Source organism: Schistocerca piceifrons, chromosome 6 (genome assembly GCF_021461385.2).
Source record: "Schistocerca piceifrons isolate TAMUIC-IGC-003096 chromosome 6, iqSchPice1.1, whole genome shotgun sequence".
In the NCBI taxonomy this organism is placed as follows: domain Eukaryota; kingdom Metazoa; phylum Arthropoda; class Insecta; order Orthoptera; family Acrididae; genus Schistocerca; species Schistocerca piceifrons.
In genome coordinates, this window is record NC_060143.1 from 236,013,415 (window position 1) to 236,032,058 (window position 18,644).

An 18,644-nucleotide genomic window follows, 5' to 3' on the forward strand; every position below is an offset into this window, starting at 1 on the left:
TCTTTACATCTAGTAAAATTTGTCATTCCTACATAAAATGTATTGGAGCTTTGATAATTACTTTGGAATATGACAGATCCCTCTAATATATCTGCCTTGGGTTGCTTTGAGGGTGTTTATTGTCTTGTATGTTATGTATAGGCATTTGTTTATTTTGCACAGGTTTTCTTGATTTGTGTATTTCCCTGTGTTGTGTCTGTGTAGTGTTGTTCCGCATTTTATTATTTTTTTGCATTCAGCCTATTTACTGCCGGTACATCATACCCATTGTTGATTAGTACTAGTTCATTTTTTGCATCGCCTTCTAATAAATTGTCTTGTTGAGAAGGATTCTTTTTATTTTATGGATCACAGAGCAGCTTGCCTTTGGTTGTGGAGATGACTGGATGTGAAGTGCAACATTGTGTCTGTAGCTGCATGCTTTCCAGGAATGTTGAATGAGTACTTACTATTTTACAGTGTCACTGTTATGTCAAGAAAGTTTATCTCTTTCTGCTTTTGTAATATGAACTTCATGTTTCTGTGTACCTGGTTTATTTCTGAATGAAATATGTCTATTCCTTCTTGCACTTCATGTAGCCCGTAAGCTGGCCTTAGGGAAGACGGAGAAGGAAATAATAGACCGTGCCATTTTAACAGCTAGCATCCCGGATTTTCTAAGCATCACGGGAAACCTAAATCTTCATGGTTGAACAGGAAATGCGAGTGCAGTGTGGTAACCACTGAGCCACTCTGCACGGTTCCTGTCAAGACAGCACTAGTGTCCGTTAAGTTACTGCTTGACACGATAGTTTGTATCAAGTTTACTTAGTAGCTATGAATCTTGGTATGTTTGCGTTTAATATGACACGTGTAATACGTGCTTGTGTGACAATTATGATGTTTTTCTTTGTAGGTATTTTAATGATGAGCCATACCAGGAACGCGTCAATAAGGTTTTTATAACAAGTGGATTCTTGTTACTAACTTGAAAAAGTGTTAAGGGCGTGTCATTTAATCGTATTATGGCCGCAGGTATCCTGCGTGCGTTGTGTCGCAGTTTAAACAATTTTAATGTCTGCTGACGGGGTTACAGAGAGACTAAATAATTTGTACACAGCAGTCAGGAATCAAAAAGTCTTTTTTTAATACGACTGATTTAGGATTCAGACCAATACTATCTGATCAAAAATGTCGAAACAGCCCTGGGCAATGCGGAATTGATCACTGGATGCCAAAGAGGCAGACCAAAATAGTTCAAATGGCTCTGAGCACTATGCGACTCAACTTCTGAGGTCATCAGTCCCCTAGAACTTAGAACTACTTAAACCTATCTAACCTAAGGACATCACACACATCCATGCCCGAGACAGGATTCGAACCTGCGACCGTAGTGGTCGCTCGGCTCCAAACTGTAGCGCCTAGAACCGCACGGCCACTCCGGCCGGCTAGAGGCGGACCCGCTAGTACAAAAAGAGGCGGAGAGTGTGGTGTTGTCAGTCGATAAGCGGTCAGCAGCAGTATGGGTCGGTCAGGAGAGGTTAGAGACTTGGAACGTGGATTAGATTAGATAGATGATTAGATTAATTATTCATTCCATAGACCCACAAAAGAGGGATCCTCCTGAGTGTGGAAAATGTCAGATAAACACATTACAGAAATGTAATCAGATAAACTTGAGTTTCATTAATTCTAATGATCCTCCGTCAATAAACAGTAAAATTATATACATGAATTAAAATTAAACTTCTAATATTTACAGGTTTAATACTTACACCTGCTTTCATTAAGTCCGTCATTCACATTGTAGCTAGTTACTTGGCTCTTACAACCAAGAATTGTCAAAAATTAAAGTAAATTATTCATTTCAATGATCCTCAGTTACGAACAGTCAAATTATGTACAAGATTTAAAATAAAACTTCCACTAATTACAGACTTAAGCCTTACGTCTGCTTTCCATACATTCATCATTCACACAGTAGGTAGTTACTTAGCTGTTGCAACCAAGTATTGTCAAAAATTAAAGTATAATACATTTTCATTCAAATTATCTACTACACTTGTTGAGATTGGCCATAGTACTCGGATATGACTTGAGTAATAGATCCATCAGGAACATTTCAGCCCTTATAAAGCTGCACAAGCCGACAGTTTGTGATACGATCGTGAAATGGAAACGCGAAGGAACAACCCCAGCCAAACAAGACCTCATGTACTGACCGACAGATACAGTCGAACACTGCTCAGGGTGGTTGTAGAACATCACATAACTTCAGCGGAATGAATCAATTGTGAGTTCCAGAGTATTACCAGCTGTGCAGTGAGCACAATCACTGTGTGTCCAATGGTCTAGCATCTCGTCATGAACCCACACATTTCTGTGATCAGTGCTAAGTGATGCTCGAGATGGTGCAAAGAGGAACTCCACCATACAGTGGATGACTGGTAAAGAGTGATCTGGAATGCTGAAATGTTTTACAGGGGGACCATTTCACTCCTTAATGGGGAATAAATCGGGATGGAGATGAAATGCAGCACAATGTTTTAAATAAAACTTGTCCGTGCAAAGAGGGTCACGCATTGCTACTAATGGCCGTGACCTTGAAGTTTTTTTTTTTAGGTAAAAGTGATTTTTTTTCTTTGATGGGAACTCTAATATTTGATTTATGATTTGCAAAGAGCGGCAAATTTTACGTATAAAATAATACATTATTCAAGGTCATGGAAAGGTTCAGTCAAGGTCAAATAAGCAAATATGTTTCTGGTTCTAGTAGGGATTAACTCGGAAGAAAGGTGGGATGCAGTAAAACACAATGTTAAATGCAGATTGGTTCAAATGGCTCTGAGCACTATGGGACATAACTTCTAAGGTCATCTGTCCCCTAGAACTTAGAACTACTTAACTCTAACTAACCTAAGCACATCACACACATCCATGTTCGAGGAAGGATTCGAACCTGCGACCGTAGCGGTCGCGCGGTTCCACGCTGTAGCACCTAGAACCGCTCGGCCACCCCAGCCGGCAAATGCAGATTGGAAGGGGCGTAAAGAGTCAAGTGTCGATATCAATAACAAAGGTAACTAATGACAGTCATTCGAAGTCCGAGCTTTGTTTCATGGAAACCACTATTTGTGACGTCGGATTTGAAAAGAGCAAACAGAGATTTGAATTTTAAGTTTTAATTAACGTGTTTATTGGCAAATGTAAATACATCACAGGATATACATGCTATTGTGGCATTTGAAAAACGTAACAAACATAAAGAACACGTAAACCACTGATTTACAAGTCGTTGAATGAGTCCTCTCGCCTCTCATTCCTCGGGATGCCCCTTCCAGTTTGTATCTAACGTTGGATTTTGCTGTATCCCTCCTCTATTCTAAATCAATACCTACTAGAATTAAAAACATATTTGCTTATTTGACTTTCATTGACCTTTCATGACCTTGAATAATGAATCATTTTATACACAAAATTTGCTGCTCTTTTCAACTCTTGAACCAAATGTTAGGTTTCCCATTTTTTAAAAATCACTTTAACCTCCATATCACCTTGAAAATCACGGCCATTAATAGCAATGTGCGACCCTACTTGCTACCTACAACTTTTTTCTTAAAAATATTGCTGTATCTCATATCCATCCTGAGTTATTACTCATTATGGATTAAAATGGTCCACCCTGTATATTGTGGTAACACGACGGAAGAGTTTTGGTTTTATGATTGTCCAGAGAACGTTACCTGCTACCACATGTTGTGACAGCAGACGAGCACGGAGGAGGTGGCGATAGCAAATCGTTTTTTCCGTGATTAGGGTGTGGTCCTCTAACTGCACGTAAGAAAAGGCAAAATGTGGAAGCATAAGAACTAATTTTACAGCTGTGTACAGTACAGGAACAGTTCGGAGACGACGATTCTTCTTGTCAGAAAGACTGTACATCCTGTGATAAGGCAGCATCTGTGAGGCAATAGTTTGTGTGCAATTACTTTCCTTAAATGGACAGGCCTGCCCATAATCCCGACCAAAACCCAGTGGAACAGCTTTGGCATGTGTTAGGACGTCGACTTTGTTCCAGATTCCAGCGCCCAACATCAGTGTACTTTCTGGTTTCGGCTACTGGGAAACTAGGGGCTCCCATTCCTTCACTGACATTTAGAGTCCTCATTAAAAGTGTCCCCAGAGGGATGAGGCCACCATGAAGGCGAAGAGTGTACGTACCCCACATCATTGTCCATTGCTACACCACCAAGATGACGTGCTACAGACGCGAAATTAAACCGACAGAGAGAAGATGCTGTGATATGCAAATGATTAGCTTTTCAGAGCATTCACACAAGGTTGGCGTCGGTGGCGACACCTACAACGTGCTGACATGAGGAAAGTTTCCAACCGATTTCTCATACACAAACAGCAGTTGCCCGGCGTTGCCTGGTGAAACGTTGTTGTGATGCCTCGTGTACGGAGGAGAAATGTGTACCATCACATTTCCGACTTTGATAAAGGTCGGACTGTAGCCTATCGGGATTGCAGTTTATCGTATCGCGAGACATTGCTGCTCGCATTGATCGAGATCCAATGACTGTTAGCAGAATATCGAATCGGTGGGTTCAGGAGGGTAATACGGAACGACGTGCTGGATCCCAACGCCCTCATATCACTAGCAGTCGAGATGACAGGCATCTTATCGGCATGGCTGTATCGCATCGTGCAGCCACGTCTCAATCCCCGAGTCAACAGATGGGGACGTTCGCAAGGCGACAACCATCTGCACGAACAGTTGGACGACGTTTGGAGCAGCATGGACTATCAGCTCGGAGACCATGGCTGCGGTTACCCTTGACGTTGCATCACAGACAGGAGCACCTGCGATGGTGTACTCAACGACGAACCTGGGTGCACGTATGGCAAACCGTCATTTTTTCGCATGAATCCAGGTTCTGTTTACAGCATCATAATGGTCGTATCCGTCTTTGGCGACATCGCCGTGAACGCACATTGGAAGCATGTATTCGTCATCGACATACTGGCGTATCACCCGGCGTGATGGTATGGGTGCCATTGGTTACACGTCTCGGCCACCTCTTGTTCGCATTGACGGCACTTTGAACGGTGGACGTTACATTTGAGATGTGTTACGACCCGTGGTTCTACCCTTTATTCGATCCCTACGAAACCTTACATTTCAGCAGGATAATGCACGACCGCATGTTGCAGGTCCTACACGGGCCTTTCCGGATACAGAAAATGTTCGACAGTTGTCTTGGCCAGCACATTCTCCAGATCTCTCACCAACTGAAAACGTCTGGTCAATGGTGGCCGAGCAACTGGCTCGTCACAATACGCCAGTCACTACTCTTGATCAACTGTGGTATCGTGTTGAAGCTGCATGGGCAGCTGTACCTGTACACGCCATCCGAGCTCTGTTTGACTCAATGCCCAGGCGTATCAAGGCCGTTATTACGGCCAGAGGTGGTTGCTCTGGGTACTGATTTCTCAGGATCTATGGACCCAAACTGCGTGAAAATGTAATCACATATCAGTTCCAGTATATTTGTTCAGTGAATACCCGTTTATCATCTGCATTTCTTCTTGGATTTAGCAGTTTTAATGACTAGTAGTGCATGTGTTCGGATACTTTTGGTCAGATACTGGCTGCGCATCGCTGGGTTCGCGTGGATCGTGGCCGCGAGAGTTTTGGTGTCGCCACGATATGGGGAAGGAAATGGGAGTGAGTGAGGTGTGTGGAGCGGAAGCTCTGGCGGTGGTCTACGCAGACGGTAAGCTGGTGGCCGAGGGCAGCGCACGTGTGGTACTGGCGGGTCGGCAGCCGTACAGGGGAGATGAGATGTAAGCGGCTCAGCAGGGAAGCCCCGCCCGTAATGGGATCAGCCGCGCCTCGCAGAGATGAGAGGCGAAGCCCCGCCGCTGGGACACTGGCTTCCTCCCACGGGCCGCGGCGCATCCTGCCTGCCGACCCGAGCCGCGTCCACAGCTCTGATCGTCACATCCTCACCTCGTGCCCACTTCCCGGCCGCGCTTCTGTCCGCGTCCTGTCGTGGACGTCAGCGTCGGTTTCTGGAATGCTGAGAACGTGAGCTCTTGTTCAGACTGCATATGATAGCGTAGTCTTTCCACAGTCCGTCTACATGGATAGTGAGATTGCAACACTTGTGAGGAGCGACAGTTGTGAGGAGCGACATTTGTGAGGAGACCCGACCGAACAGGTAGCGGGCCGTCTACAGGGACACTAAACAGGTAGCACACCGCAGTTCAGTACTGCATCGTCACATCACTGCCGTCACCCAGGAGTGCAAAACGATCGCTGCAACGCATCAGGCAAAAAGCGTGGGATCTACACAAGATCCGACCGATGCTGCAGGAATATTTCTACAAGAACATCATTTCCTAATGAATGATGGGAGCAAATTTTTAGTTGCAGATGACGACAGAGGAGCAAATGATAGGATATTGGTGTTACCTGCCATCACTTGCAGCGACAACAGAGGAGCACGAAGGAGGTGGCGATAGCCTGTTTAACAGACTGCAATTCGTTCTTTGTCGATGGAATGTTCAAAAGCTCCAGCAAGCAGTTTGGACAGTTATTTATTGATCATGCCGATATTTCTAGTTCTGAGGAGGAAACAAACACAATTCCAACGATGTACGCCTGGCTACCCAATAAAAAGAGAGAAACGTACGATCGCTTTTTCACAGCTGTTGAGAGCAACGTACCTGGATGGAATCCTACAGCTATTATGATGGATTCTGAAGCGGCAATCACCCAATCAGTAACACATTTGTTTCCTGATGCAAAGATTAATGGCTGCAACTACCAACTCAATCAGTGCTTGTGGAGGCAAGTGCAGAATTGTGGCCTTGTTGCTGCCTACAAGGAAAACGAAGAAATTCGTTATCACATAAGATTCTGTTCCGCTTTGGCTCACATTCCCCTGGACATGTTAGATGAAGGGTGGCTATGCATTCAGGAGAGCACGCCAGATAATGAAAAACTGCAGGATTTTTACGACTATTTTGTTGAACAATGGCTGGATAATGAAGACATGCCAAGAGATATATGTAACTGCGCAGGAAGGTGTCACCGCACCAACAATGTTTCAGATGGATGGAATCGGGGGATAAATACATTAATTTCTAAGGTTCATCCAAATTTTTACTCCTTAAAAATTCTCAGAGCAGACGCAGAATATCATAGGCACCGACTAGTTTTAAATCTAGGTGGGAAAAGAAGAAAGAAGCCCTCAGACAGACGAGATAGTTTCTAAGACCCTTACAAGACTCCAAGTGGACGGCAATATAAAATCATTTCTTATTTGCGTGGCTTATGCACAGAAATTACAATGAAAAGGAAATGGCTGAAGCTACAGCAACACTTGTATATATTGAAAAAGGGGTTCAGTTCACGCCGATAGCCCTATTGTAAAAATTGTAAATAAAGAATCATCTTGTAAATATTGTAAATAAATATAATGCGGGACGAAGAGAGACTACCTCCTCGTGGTGTTCCCTGAAAACGACACAAAATCGGCTAAATGTCTCTTGCAAATTGTAAAAGATTCACTAATGAAGTCTGAAAAGTCATCGCTTTTCTAACAGTCACAATCAGCATTTTTGTGTATAGAATTTTAGAAACAATGTCTGTTTGAGTGGACGATGAATACATCTTGTTTCAATATATAAATTGCATTCCTTAACGCTAATTGGTAACAGGACTCACATTAGATCTCAGTACACTTCCCCGCGTGGAACGGAAAAACTGAGGTTTATTTCGAAATAATTAAAGAAAAAGTTTATACAGAGAACCAAATTCTTTAGTTGGCTCCTCTTAATATATAGTAAAAGGTTTCCACTCCTATCATATCAAATTTTGGGTGAGGGGTTGAAAGATGGAAAACATTTTCGGTTTCTATAGTTTCTATAAAATCCATCATCAAGTATGAGGTTGAGCGAAAATTATGCCCTATGTAAGATTAATCGGAAAAAAATTCCAATGAAAAAGGTCTTACGCATATAACTGTGCTGCAACTAATGGTTGACATGATATCGTGGGGGCAAAATCAGCTCCGATTTCTAATTTGACTAAGGCTACTCTTCCTTGCCCAAAAAAATTCTGAAATAATGTAACCTGGTTGCACTGGAGGAGTGTGAATGTCCCTCGGCAGCTGCCCGGGCCGGCACAAGCCGAGCGCTCAGTCACACCAAGCGGCAGCAGGTAGTGGCCAAGCAGGTAGTGGTGCAGCATTTGCGACACACCCTGTGGCAGTCCCTTAGGCCGGTATTACACTATCAAATTTCTTTGTCAAAGATTTGATCAAAGATGTGATCAAATATTCATTCAAATATATTTGACAAAGATCTTTGACGTAGTGCTAGAAGGGGTATTACACTGTCATCATATTTTTCGTCAAAGTTCAAGATGGCTGACAGCAACAACCGCAGCAGTTGCGTGTACCACAATTTCACTGTGTGCACATGCGGAAGAGAAGCGGGGGAAAAAAAAGGAAACATATCTGTGTGAAGCCGTGGGTTTTACAACACAATAAAAGCATTCAACAAATATGAGCTTATAGTGGAGGACGTCAAGTCGTACATCTATTACTTAAGAATGGATGAGCATACACTTCTGTATGTGTTCAGTGAAGTGTATCCCCATGTCACAAAGCACAATATTCACTGAAGAACTGCTACATCTGCAGAAGACAGGCTCACTGTAACACTCCGATTCCTTGCTACAGGAGAGGGTTAGGTTAGGTTAGGTTAGGTCAGGTCAAGTCAGGTCTCCAACCTTCTTAATCTATTTTTGTATTCAGGGTACCTCGCGTTGTAAAGCGCCTCATCAGCTTCATACATCTCTATTAATTTTGTAGTTGTTGGCACCAATTGTATTTACCGGCAATGTTTATAGAAACACTACAGATGACAGAACGCTGCAGCGATGTTAGTGCTCCATGTGATAACACGTCACATTGCAGTGAACAGAAGACAAGCGACTTCTTTGATCAAATCTACAGCGAGGCCCTAGATTTGATCAAATATTGGACATTTGACAAAGTCCCCTATTACACCATCAAATATCTTTGACAAAGATTTTTGACAAAGATATTTGACAAAGAAATTTGACAGTGTAATACCGGCCTTAGCATCCCGGATTTCCCACAAGTGTCGCTTCTCACAAGTGTCTACAACTCTGGATAGTAGTGGCCAACGGCCTTTCCCTCTTGAACACACCGGTTCCCAACTGGGCACCGATGTTAAGCAACGTCGGGTGTGGCTAGTACTTGGATGAGTACATAACGTGCTGTTGGCTGCTTTACTTTTACCTTCATGGCTACGGGGAGGAGGGATGGTGACGTAAGGTCCACGACCAGCTAACAAACTACCTGACTAGATATAACCTACTAGACGAATACAAACCAGGTTTCCGATACATCGCAGCACACCATCTGCCTTAATAAAGGTAACAGACGACCCGAAGCTTGCCATTTATGCACAAGAGGCGACTATCATGTGCTTCTTAAGCTTCATCAAAGCCTTTTAATACTGTCGACTCCGACATTTTACTTGTCAGACTTAGCAGTCCGAATTTCTCACCACATGCGGAGCAAAGGTTTCGCTCATACCTGACATCGCACCAGCAATGCTTCATGTCTGGGCCCAAAAAGTTACAATGTAGGTACAGTATCAGGCGCCCCCCACGGTTCGATATTAGGTCCTATACCCTTCTCGTTGCACGTAAATGGCGTGTCATCAGTTTTGTACGACTGCAAAAACTGCTGATGACCTCCAGTTGCATCTAAGTGCAAAACCAATAAATCTCAAGACACCTAAAGTGAATCTCATTACCGACGCGTGTGCACTTAAAAATGGGTGGAGGATGAAGGGTTAAGGCTCAACCCATCCAAAACCACTGACTGGTTATTCCATGCTTATTAGCCAGAAACATCAGGAATCCCTATCATCTTTAAGCCTAAATTTGACAGTATCAACAGGAAAGAGTTTGGGACTAATAACAGATGGAAATCTAAATTGGACTGAGCACGTAACTGCAGTGTGCAAGAAGGCGTCAGCATCTCTCCATGCCTTACAAAAATGTAAAAAGCGCTTCCCTCTTGATCTCAAAAAACTTGCACAAACACTCATACTTCCAGCTCTTGATTACAGCGATATTATCGTGCAAGGCCTTTCTCAGTAAAGTTCATGGCGCCTGGAACAGGTTATGAGTGCCTCTGTTTGTTGTATCTGTGATGTCCGACTCTTTGATCGTGTTTCACCATCATACGCGTAGCTACCCTGCCTGCCTGCATACAAGTACAGAGATTTCCACACTCTCTGTCTTCTTTACTACCGTGTCAACGTACACTGTCCCTCATATGTCTCCTTGACCTTAATACTCCTGTGTGACGAACATGGCAGCAAAACTCGTTCCCATCAGAACAAAATCCTCTCTGTCCCATTCCTTCGTTCAGCTACTTTCTCGAAGTCCTTCTCAATACCAGCAACCCGACTCTGGAATAATCTCCCGCATTATATTAGAGAACTGGATAACATCTCCAGCTTCAGAAGACAGTTAATGACATATCAACTGAAACAAGAGTAATGATCACCATTGTCCCTGTACGTATTCGTTACCTTTATACGTCCTTCTTTCCAATCCGATCTTTCTCATTTCCCAGTATTCTTAGCAGACTCAGTTTCCTTATATTTCCTTTCCCAGAACTCGCTACATCAGAAAACATCTGTTTTATTCTGTTATAAATTCTTTTTATTTCTGTCACTATCTTTACTGTTATTATTGTGATTGTTATTCTTATTTCACTATTACTACTATTACTGTTAGTCGCAGCAGCTGCAGTAGTACAAGTACTGTCAATATTAACTTCATTAATTGCCACTTCAGACACTCTGATTATTTTAATACCGGCACGGTTTGTCATATTGTGAGCGTGTGGGTGCTATTCTGTCATTCTGCGCAACGGATTAATCTGAGATGTACCCTTTACCCTGTGGCTCCTGCAAGATGTAATTTCCACCCCCACACTACTACAGAAGTCAGACAGACGCTCCTAACATTCTAAAGAGAAATGCCTGAAAAACTTTCAGCAATAAATATCTTCTCGAGTCTTCCGCTGTAAGGAAATGACACAAAAATTCACAAAATGTCTTACGTAACTAGTGGGATACTTGCTTACTGGAGTAGTGCCAGTTAGTGTAAGAAAAACATGAAATGAACGAAAATTATTATTTATTTTGCAAAAATTCTGAAAAATCACAATGACACTTTTAATTATGAACTGAACACGTTATTTCTGGGTTCTTTTCGGAATGTGAAGTTACCTCTTAAGGATAGGATTCGCTAATGAAATTTCTATACAAAGTTTAAGATTGTTATTGACTTGGCAGAATGGCTGAGAGGCGCGACTACTTAACTTGAATAATTATCCGTTAGAATGTTGCTAGGTACAGTTGAGGCTGTCGCGTGTGAAATGCTGTGGAGTGTACTGTTGTGGAGGAAATATGGGGCTCGCAAGAGCTGTAGTGCACAATACCGTGAGCTGCGATGACTGCTGTCTGCGCCGCTCGCTGCTGACAAATAAAATAACTCTCGTTCTATCTGGATTGACCTTCGCCAATCAAACTCTCCCTGTGGCTTGATGAAGTCAAGGACTCCTAAGGACTCCTATTCGCCCCTAGTCTAACTATTGGCTTGGTACACCAGTCAGATAACCAGTCCACAGCGATGCCACTCAAAATTCGTTCGTGGGTGTTTAACAGTAACTTTGTCCATTCACACCGCACAATAAGCGTCGCGACCAACACAGTGAACAACGCTTAATCGTAAGGACTCAATATAGAGTCGCACTCCGATTCGCTCTCGACAGAGGTGCTCTCCCAGTGAAGTACTGAGGAGAGACTTGTTCCTCGCTCTTTGAGTACACATACGAGCGCGCACGCTCTCATTATGTGTTCTTGCTCCAAGAGCGACAACGGCACGGCCCCTCTCCACGCCAGACGTGAAGGGGTATATCTTTTGGTCTCTTCCATTACTCCTTCAGGTCAAGGCGTCAGAAATATCGTCTGCCAATTAGCATTGCTCTTCTAAAACGGAAGAACGACGTTTCGTTTAAGGCAATCAATCCGGAAATCTGTAGCATCGGCGTTTGGTGTTTGCTATCTCCTGTGAAAATCTCTGAAACTGTGTGCTATATTTGTAAAGAATGCGTAGGCTGTATGCTCCCACACAATGTAGCGGAATTTGCTTTTAAGCCGAACACGAGGTCATCCTTTCACTCGAGCAAACGCTGTCCGCTCCACGGGTGGTCACACGTAGATAGGTTGGGACCAGCCACCTGGCGTGCAATTGCTCTCCCGAACTAAATTCCCCTGCGACCTTCATGTCTTGAATGTGTGTGTGTACGCCAGCCTCGACTATTTCACGCATTTGCGATTTACTAGTTATTTGCATATCGTTTACATGAAATCATACAACATTCACTTTATCTTATTGAGTTTGGGTTCGAATGAAGCGTCTTGATGTGCGGAATATGATTATGAGGGCGGAATATGTAAGCAATGAAGGTCAGAAGACCATGACGTCTTACAGTATTAAACAAAATATTTGATTGCGTGAATACCGACAACTGAGGAACATATTTGTAGATTAAAAATCTGGACACGTCACTTCTGTGTCGTGCTGTCCAGGAGGGCGCTGTAGTTGCTGATCTTATGGTCCCACGCATTTTTTCACGTTCATGTGATCCCCAATGACTGACTGGCCAGAACGCCACACGCCGTATAAGATGAAAATGACTGACTTGCTGATGTTTTATTGAAGCCAATAAATGACATTTGAGGGGTGAGAAGCAATGAGATGTAAGTGCATTTCAGGTATTTTTGAGATAAATGACTTCAAAGTTCACCTTGTTATAAGAAAATCAGTTTCGATGGTACAACATTGTACCTTTACAGAGATATATTATGGATTAAAGTGTTCTACAGACAAAGGATGACACAAGTTCATACCACCGTTCTGGGTGAACAAAGGGGCTAAAATCACTTGTACTATTTTGATATGGATCAGTTTTAGCGCGAAAGTAATAGAGGTGCACGTGAACACGTTAATAATTTTATTATGCAGTAACTATTACACTTTTGAACATTTTAAATAACACAGGGTAACATTTTAGTCGTAGCCACTGTCCAGAACGTCACTAGCAACATCTGTTAAATTTTCCGTGCCTGTTGTTACTTCCATAGGCCCATCAACACATTCTTCTTCATCATGACGACGTTCCGTCTCTTCATGTTATCCTTACCCTCTTCGTCGTCTTCGACAAAATGAGCTGTTTTTACTTGAAGATTGTTCCTCATTATCAAAGAAAACATGGTGAAAAGGGTAATGAAGCATTTCAGCTCTTGTAGATTCTTCCACTTTGCAAAAGTTATGGGTACCTGAGCACTGTCCACTGTATTCAGTGTAATCTGTGGGTGTCTCCCACCACGTGGTTTGGAGAAGTCAGCTGTATAATATTCGACATCCTCACTGAAAGAAATCTTAAAACGCATGATGAATCGACATCCCTTTTTTAAGTGAATCCATCTAATTGACTGCCAGGCAAAAACTTTCCCTTCGGTATCTCCTGGAACGGATGACTTGGTCAAGAGTTTCATGTTAGCGATGGCTACAAAATCTGCCTGATTCATTTTGGTAACTGTGAACCGTTTGCTAGACCTTTTAATGACGTCTACCCAATCCTGAGGCATGTACATATGAGTTTCATTCCTCTTGCGTTTCTCGATAAGATCAAATTCTTGATTACGCTCGTTAAGCGTGTGGTCAGGTTCTAAGAATTTGTGATGGACTGTTTCAATATGTGTGTGAGAAATGACATGCATCCAGTATTTGACAATAGTTACATTGAGATTTTGTCCAGGACAACAATCTGAGTAAGCTATGATGTGTTTATCTCACAATCCAAAGATTTTACAAATTTCAACGAAGAAGAACCGAGTTCTGGTGAACCTCTACGAGCAGTGCCTTCATCCCACATATACGTATTGGACTTGCCAGACACTGTGTTGTGAATACCAACATTATAAGTCCACAGTTGACGAATATAGTACACTTTGTTAGTAGAAAGGCGTGGACATGGCAAAGTTTTCTGTAAATCAAAACACATCACCACAACATTATTTTGGTTTGATGCTCTTTCTTTGTCAGATTTCTTCTCTTGTCACGCACGTTCGGCCTTGCGGTGATGGAGCATCTGTTCTCGGTACTCTTCTTTTGTTTCTTAACTATCAGGGTCACAGCTGCGCAACAAATTGTTATACTTGGCAGATTTATTGCCTGTATCAGTACTAGGACGGAGAAAACCCAAATTAAAACGGGTGTTAAAAACATGCCAGTATGCCCATTTCTTCACAGGGTCTTCATTTATTTCCACACACATATCTCTGTAAAGTTGGGGCATTATAGACATATTGAGCCTTTCAGGGAGGTATTCTTTGTTAGGGTTCTGAATCCTGCTGTAATGTGAAATGTAAGTGGGAAATGACTGAATGAGTTCTTCAACAACTTGTAGTCTCACAGCTGGTATTTTGTTTGGTGGTGCACTTTGCCCCCTCTGGTCCTTCGAAGATACTGCTCTGATGGATTTATTAGACACGACTCTAATGAAGCCAATATTTGATATATCAGATGTGTTTAGAAGAAACTCTTTACAAACGCGTACACCATTAAGTTTTATAACAGTACTAAGTTTCCTTTTTGTGACATGTCCCCTTCTCCGCTTTGATTCTTTCAGTCAACACAGTCTCCAAGAAAAGCAGTTTGTAAATTCCATGATCCAAGTGCCCAATATGCAGTAAATAGCTCTTTACTCTTTCTCTCTAAAAAATTGCTGTTACATTGACATCGACACTTGTGATTGAATGGTCTTACACTCTTCGCTTGATGTTCTTTTCCTCTGTGTCCAACGTAGGATTTCGCAGCCTTTTTGCGACCTCACGCCTATGGTTAGCTGTATTTCGTAAGCTTCGTAAGCATTTTCTTCCCCTTCTATTACAATTCTCATCAGTTAGTGAAGTACCATTAGCAGAAGATGAGGTTTCTTCTGATACAAAAGGTTCTGCTGACAAAATACTTCTAGAAGTACAATAGCAGAAGATGAGGTTTCTTCTGACACAGAAGATTCTGCTGGCAAAATACTTATAGAATGCAGGAGATCAGAAGATTGAGATGATGCTGATTTTACTAGTGATTCATCATCACTATCACTGCGCTCACAATCTGATGGTCTGAAGTGGCTACCATCGGTAGATAGATGCGAAGGATCGGAACTGGACTCATCTACAATGAAACAAACACCATTGCGTCATTTTCATCTAGTATTTAATTTCACAATAACTCACGTAATATGACAATTTAGCTGACATCAGAAGCTGATAAAACTATCACTACTTCCTAGGAAACGTACGCTTTTTCCGTATAACGGCACACTATTTTAGAAGAAGTACGCGTTTCATGCATTGGACACGCAGGTGTACACTGTACATCACGAAACATTGTCCAAAATCGAATCATAAGCTCGCACATTACCACACAAAACAAACTTGCATCATTGTACCGATTTTCCTTCATGTTCACAATCTATTTACCAAATAAGTTCACTCTATAAGAAACCAACTTCGTATAATTAAATCAACAATAACTCACCTTGGTTCATTATGGCAAATAAGTACACGAACAGGAACAAGGAGGAACACATCGAACGTAAACAGTGCACTTGTATTACTTTTCCTTGGAGCGAAAACGTCAGAGCTGAAGTAGTACATGTACTCAGGCACCAGAGTGCAGCTCTGAATGGAGCGTCACGTGATTACTTTTCCTCAAAACGGAATTAGTGTTCTAGAACATTTATGTGCATTTATCTCATTTTCTTGAAAAACGTTACTTATACCACTTTGCTTCTGACCCTCTCATTTGTTTGTGTGGAAACTTTAAGTGTTGTGAATTTGGGTGGCTTTTAGCTCTTGACTTTGAACCATTTCCCGGTTTTTTGTTTCTTGTTTTTTTTTGTGCCGGGTATTTTCCAGCTTACTTTGGTGTCGTGAGAAATTTAGGCCTGTCTCACGGGTCAAATCAAGGCTGGCGACCTTCATTCAGACTAATTTCATAAGAGTGATAGTGGGAGTTCAGCCAGCTAAGACTAGCTACCCCACATAGATCCAGAACGGATTTCGACTGGTTATAGAGGAGTGTTGCAGGACAATTACTTTTCGCAGTATATATAAATGAACTAGCGGACAAGGACATGAGGCTTTTCGCTCATGATCATGTTGTACACAGAGTAGTCGCAACGGCAGATAATTGTGGAATACCTGCGAAGGATCGACGCTCTGTGCGGGGATTAGCGGTTCACGCTCAACATAAACAAATGTAACGTATAGAGCGCGTAGTTAGGCAGAAATACGAATCATTGTGTCACTAGCTTAGCGCCCGCTGCTTCGCTCGCGTGGACTGTATGGCCTCCAGAGATTTTTTTGTTTTTATTTAAACGAATTGTTATGTTGCTCACAAATTGAAACACCTTCTAAGCTTTTGACGCTAATTAAGACTATATAACAATGACCTGATTCGAATGTATGTCTCACCAAAAAGCGATTCTGGTAGGTGCAGTCCAAAGTTTTTGTCAATCATGCGTTTTGCGTTCTTGTCGAGACATTTCCATAGCAACTTTCATCCCCTAACAACCAACTTTCATAAATTTAGTTTTAAAATTTTTTTCTATGTGACCAAATATTTTCCTCTATTCCACCCCCTTAGGGGTTGAATTTCCAGAAACACTGAAACACTTTTTTTTTTAATTTCTAACCGAGAAGTCAAATACCAGTTGTCACAGATATAGACTTAAAAATCCTTTATAGTTCTTTAGTAATTATTTATTGTCAAACAAACTTTTACCCACTATTTTACCCCCTTAGTTATTGAATTTCCAAAAATGCTGAAAAACATATTTTTAATTTTTTGACTGAGAAACCAAATAACGGTTTTCGTAGTTCTAGCTTCAAAATTCCCTTAATAGTGACATACTTTCAAAAAGCCTTCCACCCCCTATTTTACGCCCTTAGGAGTGGAATATCGGACAATTCCTTCTTCAGAGATGCCTACAGTATAAGCTCCACACTTCCTCTCCAAACTTCAAGTGTCTATTCTTAGCGGTTTGGACTGGGCGATGACGTGTAAGTGAATTAGTCTGACTGTTTTTCATCCTCTTAAGGGTTCAGTTTTCAAAAACAGTGACATGCGTATGTTTTATTTCTAACAAAGGAGCCGAATACGGATTTTTATAGATTTAGTTTTAAAAACTCTTGCACAATGAAATATTTCCATGAAAACTTTCATTCCCCGTTTCACCCCCATAGGGATCGAATTTCCAAAAATAGTGAAACACATATTTTTTTATTTCTAACTGAGAACCCAAATTTAAATGTGCTTAGATTTAGCTTTAAAAAAGCTTTGATAATAAAATATTTTTTAAAAAAATCTCAGGCCCTATTTCACCCTTTTAGGGATTCAATTTGCAAAGAGACTGAAAAACGTATTTTTTTTTAAATTTGCAACCGAGAAGTCAAAAATCATTGTTCATAGATGTAGCATTAAAGAAATTTTAGTAGTTCTTTAAAAATGATGTATTTTCGATAAAAAAAAGAAACCCTATTTTGCCCCCAACGGCTAAAATTTACAAAAATACTGAAACACGTATTTCGTTATTTCTGACCGTGAAACCAAATACTAATTTTCGTAGATCTAGCTTCAGAACTGCGTTAATAGCGTCATTAAAAAAAAACCTTCATCGCCTCTTTCACCGGCTTACGGTTGGAATTTCAAAACATCCCTTCTTAAAGGACGCCTAAAGCAGAAGATCCACACCTACTCCAAATCTCAAGTTTCTATTGTTGGCGGTTTGGGCCGGGCGATGAAGAGTCACTGAGTCAGCCTGGATATAGAACTTGGGAAGTGTAATAATGGATATATGTATTACTCAACAGAAATTAGGTAAAGAATTGTAATAGCAAAAGAAGGATTCAAGAGGAAACAGAATTTTTTTGTGGACCATTAAACAAAGATCTGAGGAAAAGACTTGCCAAATATTACATCTGGAGCGTTGCACTATACGTTGCGGAGACGTGGACGTTGAGGAAGGAAAATGAAAGAGGATTGGAAGTACTAAAGATGTGGATATGGAGAAGAATGGAAAAAGTGAAATGGGAAGACCGAGTAAGGAATGAAGAAGCATTAAGAAGCGTTGGAGAAGAAAGAAACATACTGAAAGTTATCAGAAGCAGAAAACGGAACTGTTTATTGAAGGAAGGAATAGAAGGAATGGTAGAGGGAAAAAGAGGAAGAGGAAAAAGAAGATATCAAATGCTGGACAATATGAAAGGAGACAAATATTCAGAAATGAAAAGACTGGCTATGGACAGACAAAAGTGGAAGAGGCTAGGCTTAACCCATGACAAGACCTGCCGTAAGGCAGAATACCATGCCATTACTGCTACTCTCGTTATACAGAAACAGAACATAAATTTTCAGAGTGAGACAACTTCAGACAGGCTACCCCAGACATATCCAGAATGAATAA